The sequence below is a fragment of the Loxodonta africana genome, chromosome 9, assembly GCF_030014295.1.
Source record: "Loxodonta africana isolate mLoxAfr1 chromosome 9, mLoxAfr1.hap2, whole genome shotgun sequence".
NCBI classification, from domain to species: domain Eukaryota; kingdom Metazoa; phylum Chordata; class Mammalia; order Proboscidea; family Elephantidae; genus Loxodonta; species Loxodonta africana.
The window spans coordinates 34,936,396-34,944,328 of NC_087350.1; positions in this window are offsets into that span (position 1 = coordinate 34,936,396).

The following is a 7,933-nucleotide window of genomic DNA, read 5'->3' on the forward strand; positions in this document are numbered from 1 at the left end:
CAACAAAACAGAGCTTGTTCCAGCCCCGACATTTGCAACAATATTATTAGTTGCAGGAAACAGGACAAGGAGGAGGTTCTCAAGGTTTCAGGAAAGTCATCTTTACAGGCTGAGTATAGGTAAAACCAAACCAAGCCAAACTAAACCCACTGCTGTTGACTGGATTCTGACTCATAGCGACACTATAGGACAGAGTGGAACTGCCCCCATAGGATTTCCGAGGCTGTATATCTTTACAGAAGCAGACTGCCACATCTTTCTCCCACGGAGCGGCTGGTGGGTTCAAAGCGCTGACCTTTCAGTTAGCAGCCAAGTGCTTAATTGCTGCGCCACCAGGGCTCCCAGAGTATAGGTAAGGGGAAAATTATTTGTTGTGAGATTTGCTCATTAGCTTCCCATCATTATTAATCTAAAGCCCATGTTCGGTGAGTTAGCTTAATGCTATAGCAACCCCTCCTCTTTTTCTTTTTCATTTAACACTCTTGAAAAAACTCGTAAGCTCCTTGTTTCAAACCTCCCTCCCCCACATTACCTGCTAACCACTAATCTCCTTTTATCTCAAATGATTTACCTACTCTAGATATTTCATATACGTGGCTGTCTTAGTCATCTACTGCTGCTATAACAGAAATACCACAAGAGGATGTCTTCGACAAAGAGAAGTTTATTCTCTCACAGTCCAGGAGGCTAGAAGTTCGAATTCAGGGTGCCAGCTCCAAGGGAAGGGTTTCTCTCCCTGTCAGCTCTGGAGGAAAGTCCTCGTCATCAGCCTTCCCTTGGTCTGGGAGCTTTTCAGTGCAGGAACTTCAGGTCCAAAGGATGTGCTCTGCTCCCAGTGCTGCTTTCTTGGTGGTATGAGGTTCTCATGTCTTCTGCTTGCTTCTCTCTTTTATATCTCAAAAGAGATTGGCTTAAGACACTACCTAATCTTATTTAAAAACAAAAACATAGACCTCATCAATATAACTGCTGCTAATCCCTCTTATTACATCAGAGTGTTAGGACTTACAACATATAGGGAAATCACATCAGAAGATAAAATGGTAGAAAATCATACAATGGAATCATGACCTAGCCAAGTTGACAGATATTTTGGGGGTATACAGTTTAATCCATGACAGTGGCATCATACAATATTTGTCCTTTTGTGTCTGTCTAACCTCACTTAGCGTAATGTTTTCAAGGTTCATCTATGTAATGGCTTATATAAGAACTTCATTGTTCTTTATGGCAGAATAATACTTCATCGTATATATATACTTCAGAAAAAAAAATCAATCGTCGAAAACCATATGGAGCACAGTTCTACTCTGACTCACATGGGGTTACCGTGTGTTGTATTTGACTCGATGGCAACTGGTTGAATATGTATATATCACATTTTGTTTACCCACTCATCTTCTGATAACATTTCAGTTGTTTCCACATTTTAGCTCTTGAGAATAATGCTGCAGTGTACTGTGATACACATGTGACTGAGCTGCTGCTTTTAGGTCTGTGGGGTATATACCTAGGAGTGAAATTGTATAGCACCCCCTTTTCACACATACTGATAGACTTGCCCTCCCACATATGCACATCGCGAAAGGCTTACAAATGTCCAAAAGTCCCTTCTGTCAAAAAGATAATGCTGTGAAAACCCAGCATTAGACATAAAGCACTTCAGGATAACACCGTGCATTACTTCACCTCAGGCAAGCTGCACAGCAAGTGTGTTTCATGTCCTGGATGAATCCCACAGACGTGGAGCTGAGTGAGGTACAATCCCAGTGCCTCTACAGTGAGCTTCCCTGTAGGGCCAGCCTTCCAGAAACCATCTCTCTCATACACACTTCCATGAAAGCTGTAGTTTATCACATCATTGGCAGTTTGCAGTGTTACCAGGAAGTACGTTTCTTTGATTTTTACCTTTTGTCCTCCAAATGTAGCCCATGTTGTTGATTAAGGAGCGGGTCATATGTTCCCAAGAACGAGAAAAGATCCGAAAGCTCTTTCTCTTGCTTCCCCATGAGCTTCATTTTTTTGGTTATTGTCGTTCTTGTTGTTGTTAGCTTTGGCCCCACTCCTTCCCCAACCCCGCCCTGGCTCGTGGGGACCCCACACACAATGGAATGAAACGCTGCCTGGTTCTGTGCTATCCTGATCATCTGTTGTGAATCAGACTATTGTGATCCATAGGGTTTTTACTGGGTGATTTTCGGAAGTAGATGTCCAGGTCTTTCTTCCTAGTCTGTCTTTGCCTGGAAGCACTGATGAAAACTTTTCAGTATCATAACAACATTGACAAATGGTTGGTAGCTGCAGCTGGGGTGCACGGGCCAGAAATTGAACCCAGGTTTCCTGCATAGAAGGTGAAAATTCTGCCACTAAAATGCTAATGTCACCATTTTTATAGCAGCCTCGTTTAACCACTGAGAAAAAAAGAAGAAGAAAACGTCTATTATTTCCCTCTGCCAAGAAATGTGGCAAAGAAGCATAATACCATGGTTTTTTTGGGGTTAATGTTCTATAGAATTTAGAGTGTATATTAGAATTGCCTGGGAATGGACAAAATCCTAACAGTGATGACTATATGAATAAACCAGCTGACAAAAAAAAAAAAATTGCAGAAAGAATGTATAGACAAAGAGACGCAGATGTGAAAGCTTGCATCAGCAAGGTGCTGGGAATGCCATGACATTACTGTAATCAATGCCACTTATCTGATATCATTTTAATAAACAAAATTAAGAGAGCTCACTCATTTTTTTAATTTAACTATTGATATGTAAAAGTTTTTTTTATTATTAAGCAACGATTCATTGAGCTAAGTGGTAGATAATTGATACAGCACAAATAAGTTGCATTATTTTCTTTCCAAGTTTCCTTTCACAGTTCTCAGATGGAAGTCTTGTTTAAAGTCTAGGATGAGGATGCAATAACCTTCTCAACACAAACTAGCAGGTTCCCACAGTGGCAGGATGCCAGATGGAGATCCCAATGAGTGTACTTAATTGCTACATGTATCTGTGAGCATGTTTTGCCTTCAAATACAAGAATATCCCCCTAAAAGTGGCTTAACAATATTACCCCCTTGACAATATCTGGAAGTAGGGTGGTGGCAAGACCGGTTAATATACCTATTCAACAATAAAATCAAAGTTGTAGATTCTTTCCATTTTTCTGATTTACTGTCTGTGGCACATACTCTTTCATCCTCAAGCTCCTCTCCCCCTGGCCTCAAGGTACCTGCTGCAGTTTCGGACATCACATCCTCATGCAACCCCATCCAAAGGAAGAAGAGCAATTTCTCCCTTCGTATCTCTTTTTTTCCTAAGTTTTATTTTGTTCTGTTGTTGAGAATATACACAGCAAAGCATACACCAGTTCAGCAGTCTCTACACGTACAGTTCCTTTTCTGAGTTGTTCCTCCCCGTTAACATACACTTACTGGCCCCTAAAGTTGCTATCTAATCTAATAATTGCTGTTAAAAATTTGATCCCATATAGATAGATCTTGAAAAAGCACAATGCTCAAGGGAGACATTTTTTACTACTTAAGCTAAACTATGTTTTGATTTTAAGAAGACTTCAGGGGATATTTTTTCACGTAAGGCATAAAGATTATCTCACGGCAATGGTTTCAGGGGCTTATCTAGCCCTCATGGCTCTAGAAAGTCTGGAGTCCATTAGAATTTGAAATTCTGTTCTGCATTTTCTCCCTTTTGATTAGGATTCTTCTATGGAATCTTGGATTAAAATGTTCAGTAATAGTAGCCAGGCACCATCCAGTGCTTCTGGTCTCATGGCAAACAAGGCAGTTGTTCATGGAGGCAATTAGCCATGCATTCATTTCCTTATCCTATTCTTAACTCTCTTTCTTCCTCTATTGTTCCAGGCAAACAGAGGCTAATCGTTGTGCCTTGGATGGCTGCTTGCAAGGTTTTAGGACCCCAGGCCCTATCCAACAAACTAGGAGGTACAACAGAAATACAGTTAAAATTGAATTGTGTCCCCCTAAAACATGTGTCAACTTGGCTGGGCCATGATTCCCAGAATTGTGTGATTGTCCATGATTTTGTCATCTAGTATGATTTTCCTATGCGTTGTAAATCTATGATGCTAATGAGGCAGGATTAGAGGCAGTTATGTTAATGAGGCAGGACTCAATCTATAAGGTTAGGTTGTACCTTAAGTCAATTGCTTTTGAGATACAAAAGAGAGAAGTGAGCAGAGGGACAGAAGGACCTCATGCCACCAAGAATGAAGAACCAGGTCGGGGGAGGCACATCCTTTGGACCTGGTGTCTCTGCTTTGAGAAATTTCTAGACCAGACGAAGATTGATGACAAAGACCTTCCCCCAGAGTCAATACAGAAAACCTTCCCCTGGAGCTGGCACCCTGAATTTGGGCTTCTAGCCTCCTAAACTGTGAGAGAATGAATTTCTCTTTTTTAAAGCCATCCATTTGTGGTATTTCTGTTGAGCAGCACTAGTTATCTGAGACAAACACTATACAGATTATTAGGCTAATTCACTGGTATGTTCCATGAAGCCATGACCCTAAACCTCCAAACCAAGGAACCAAATCCCATGAGATTTTTGGTTCTACATAATCAGCCTCAACAGCTATTTCTTTTGTTGTGATTTTGTTTTTTTGTAATTTTTGTTAAGTATATTTATCACAAAACTTTTGCCAGTTCAACATTTTTTCTAAATAATTTTCATTGTGCTTTAAGTGAAAGTTTACAAATCAAGTCAGTCTCTCACACAAAAACCCATGTACACCTTGCTACACACTCCCAATTACTCTCCTCCTAATGAGACAGCCTGCTCTCTCCCTCCACTCTCTCTTTTCATGTACATTTTGCCAGCTTCAAACCCCCTCTACCCTCTCATTTCCCCTCCAGGCAGAACATGCCAACATAGTCTCAAGTGTCCACCTGATACAAGAAGCTCACTCCTCACCAGCATCTCTCTCCAACCCATTGACCAGTCCAAACCATGTCTGAAGAGTTGGCTTTGGGAATGGTTCCTGTCCTGGGCCAACAGAAGGTCTGGGGGCCATGACCACCAGGGTCCGTCCAGTCTCAGTCAGACCATTAAGTCTGGTCTTATGAGAATTTGGGGTCTGTGTCCCACTGCTCTCCTGCTCCCTCAGGGGTTCTCTGTTGTGTTCCCTGTCAGGGCAGTCATCAGTTATAGCCAGGCACTATCTAGTTCTTCTGGTCTCAGGATGATGTAGTCCCTGGTTCACGTGGCCCTTTCTGTCACTTGGGCTCATAATTACCTTGTGTCCTTGATGTTCTTCATTCTTCTTTGATCCAGTTGGGTTGAGACCAATTGATGCATCTTAGATGGCTGCTTGCTAGTGTTTACGACCCTAGACGCCACTCTTCAAAGTGGGATGCAGAATGTTTCCTTAATAGATTTTATTACGCCAAATGACTTAGATGTCCACTGAAACCATAGTCCCCAGACCCCTGCCCCTGCTACGCTGGCCTTCAAAGCATTCAGTTTATTCAGGAAACTGCTTTGCTTTTGGTTTAGTCCAATTGTGCTGACCTCGCCTGTATTGTGTGCTGTCTTTCCCTTCACCTAAAGTAGTTCTTATCTACTATCTAATTAGTGAATACCCCTCTCCCAGCCTCCCTCCCTCCCCCTTCTCATAACCACAAAAGAGTGTTTTCTTCTGAGTTTAAACTATTTCTCAAGTTCTTATAATAGTGGTCTTATACAATATTTGTCCTTTTGCAACTGACTAATTTCACTCAGCATAATGCCTTCCAGGTTCCTCCATGTCATGAAATACTTCACAGATCCCTCACTGTTCTTTATTGATGCCTAGCATTCCATTGTGTGAATATACCATAATTTATTTATCCATTCATCCATTGATGGGCACTTTGGTTGCTTCCAGCTTTTTGCTACTGTAAACAGTGGTGCAATAAACATGGGTGTGCATATATCTGTCCGTGTAAAGGCTCTTATTTCTCTAGGATATATTCCAAGGAGTGGGATTGCTGGATCGTATGGTAATTCTATTTCTAGCTTTTTAAGGAAGCGCCAAATCAATTTCCAAAGTGGTTGTGCCATTTTACATTCCCACCAGCAGCGTAGAAGTGTTCCAATCTCTCCATAGCCCCTCCAACATTTATTATTTTGTGTTTTTTGGATTAATGCCAGCCTTGTTGGAGTGAGATGAAATCTCATTGTAGTTTTGATCTGCATTTCTCTAATGCTAATGATCGTGAACATTTCCTCATATATCTGTTAGCTACCTAAATGTCTTCTTTAGTGAAGTGTTTATTCATATCTTTTCCCCATTTTTTAATTGGATTATTTGTCTTTTTGCAGTTGAGTTTTTGCAGTATCATGTAGATTTTAGAGATCAGGCCCCGATCAGAAATGTCACAGCTAAAAACTTTTTCCCAGTCTGTAGGTGGTCTTTTTACTCTTTTGGTGCAGTCTTTGGATGAGCATAAGTGTTTGATTTTTAGGAGCTCCCAGTTATCTAGTTTTTCTTCTATGTTCTTTATAATGTTTTCTATACTGTTTATGCCATGTATTAGGGCTCCTAACGTTGTCCCTATTTTTTCTTCCATGATCTTTATTGTTTTAGATTTTATATATAGGTCTTTGATCTATTTTGAGTTCGTTTTTGTGCATGGAGTGACGTATGGGTCTTGTTTCATTTTTTTGCAGATGGATATCCAGTTATGCCAGCACCATTTGTTAGAAAGACTGTCTTTTCCCCGTTTAACTGTTTTGGGGCCTTTGTTGAATATCAACTGCTCATATGTGGATGGATTTATGTCTGGATTCTCAATTCTGTTCCATTCGTCCATGTATCTGTTGTTGTACCAGTACCAGGCTGTTTTGACTACTGTGGCGGTATAATAGGTTCTAAAATCAGGTAAAGTAAGGCCTCCCACTTTATTCTTCTTTTTCAGTAATGCCTTATTTATCTGGGGCCTATTTCCCTTCCATATGAAATTGGTGATTTGTTTCTCCATCTCATTAAAGAATGTCCTTGGGATTTAGACCAGAATTGCATTAAATGTATAGATCGTTTTTGGTAGAATAGATATTTTTATAATGTTAAGTCTTCCTATCCATGAGCAAGGTATGTTCTTCCACTTATGTAAGTCTCTTTTGGTTTCTTGCAGAAGTGTACTGTAGTTATCTTTGTATAAGTCTTTTACAGCTCTGGTAAGATTTATTCCCAAGTATTTTATCTTCTTGGGGGCTGCTGTAAATGGCATTGATTTGGAGATTTCCTCTTCGATGTTCTTTTTGTTGGTGTAGAGGAATCCAACTGATTTTTTTATGTTTATCTTGTATCCTGATACTCTCTGAACTCTTCTATTTTTTTTTTTTTTTTATCTTGTATCCTGATACTGTCTGAACTCTTCTATTAGTTTCAGTAGTTTTCTGGAGGATTCCTTAGGGTTTTCTGTGTATAAGATCATGTCATCTGCAAATAGAGATACTTTTACTTCTTCCTTGCCAATCTGGATGCCCTTTATTTCTTTATCTAGCCTAATTGCTCTGGCTAGGACTTCCAGCACAATGTTGAATAAGAGTGGTGATAAACGGCACCATTGTCTGGTTCCTGATCTCAATGGGAATGCTTTCAGGCTCTCTCCATTTAGGATGATGTTGGCTGTTGGCTTTGTATAAATGCCCTTTATTATGTTGAGGAATTTTCCTTCTATTCCTATTTTGCTGAGAGTTTTTATCATGAATGAGTGTTGAACTTTGTCAAATGCCTTTTCTGCACCAATTGATAAAATCATGTGCTTCTAGTCTTTTGTTTTATTTATGTGGTGGATTACATTAATTGTTTTCTCATGTTGAACCATCCCTGCATACCTGGTATGAATCCCACTTGGTCATGGTGAATTATTTTTTTGATATGTTCTTGAATTCTATTGGCTAGAATTTTGTTGAGG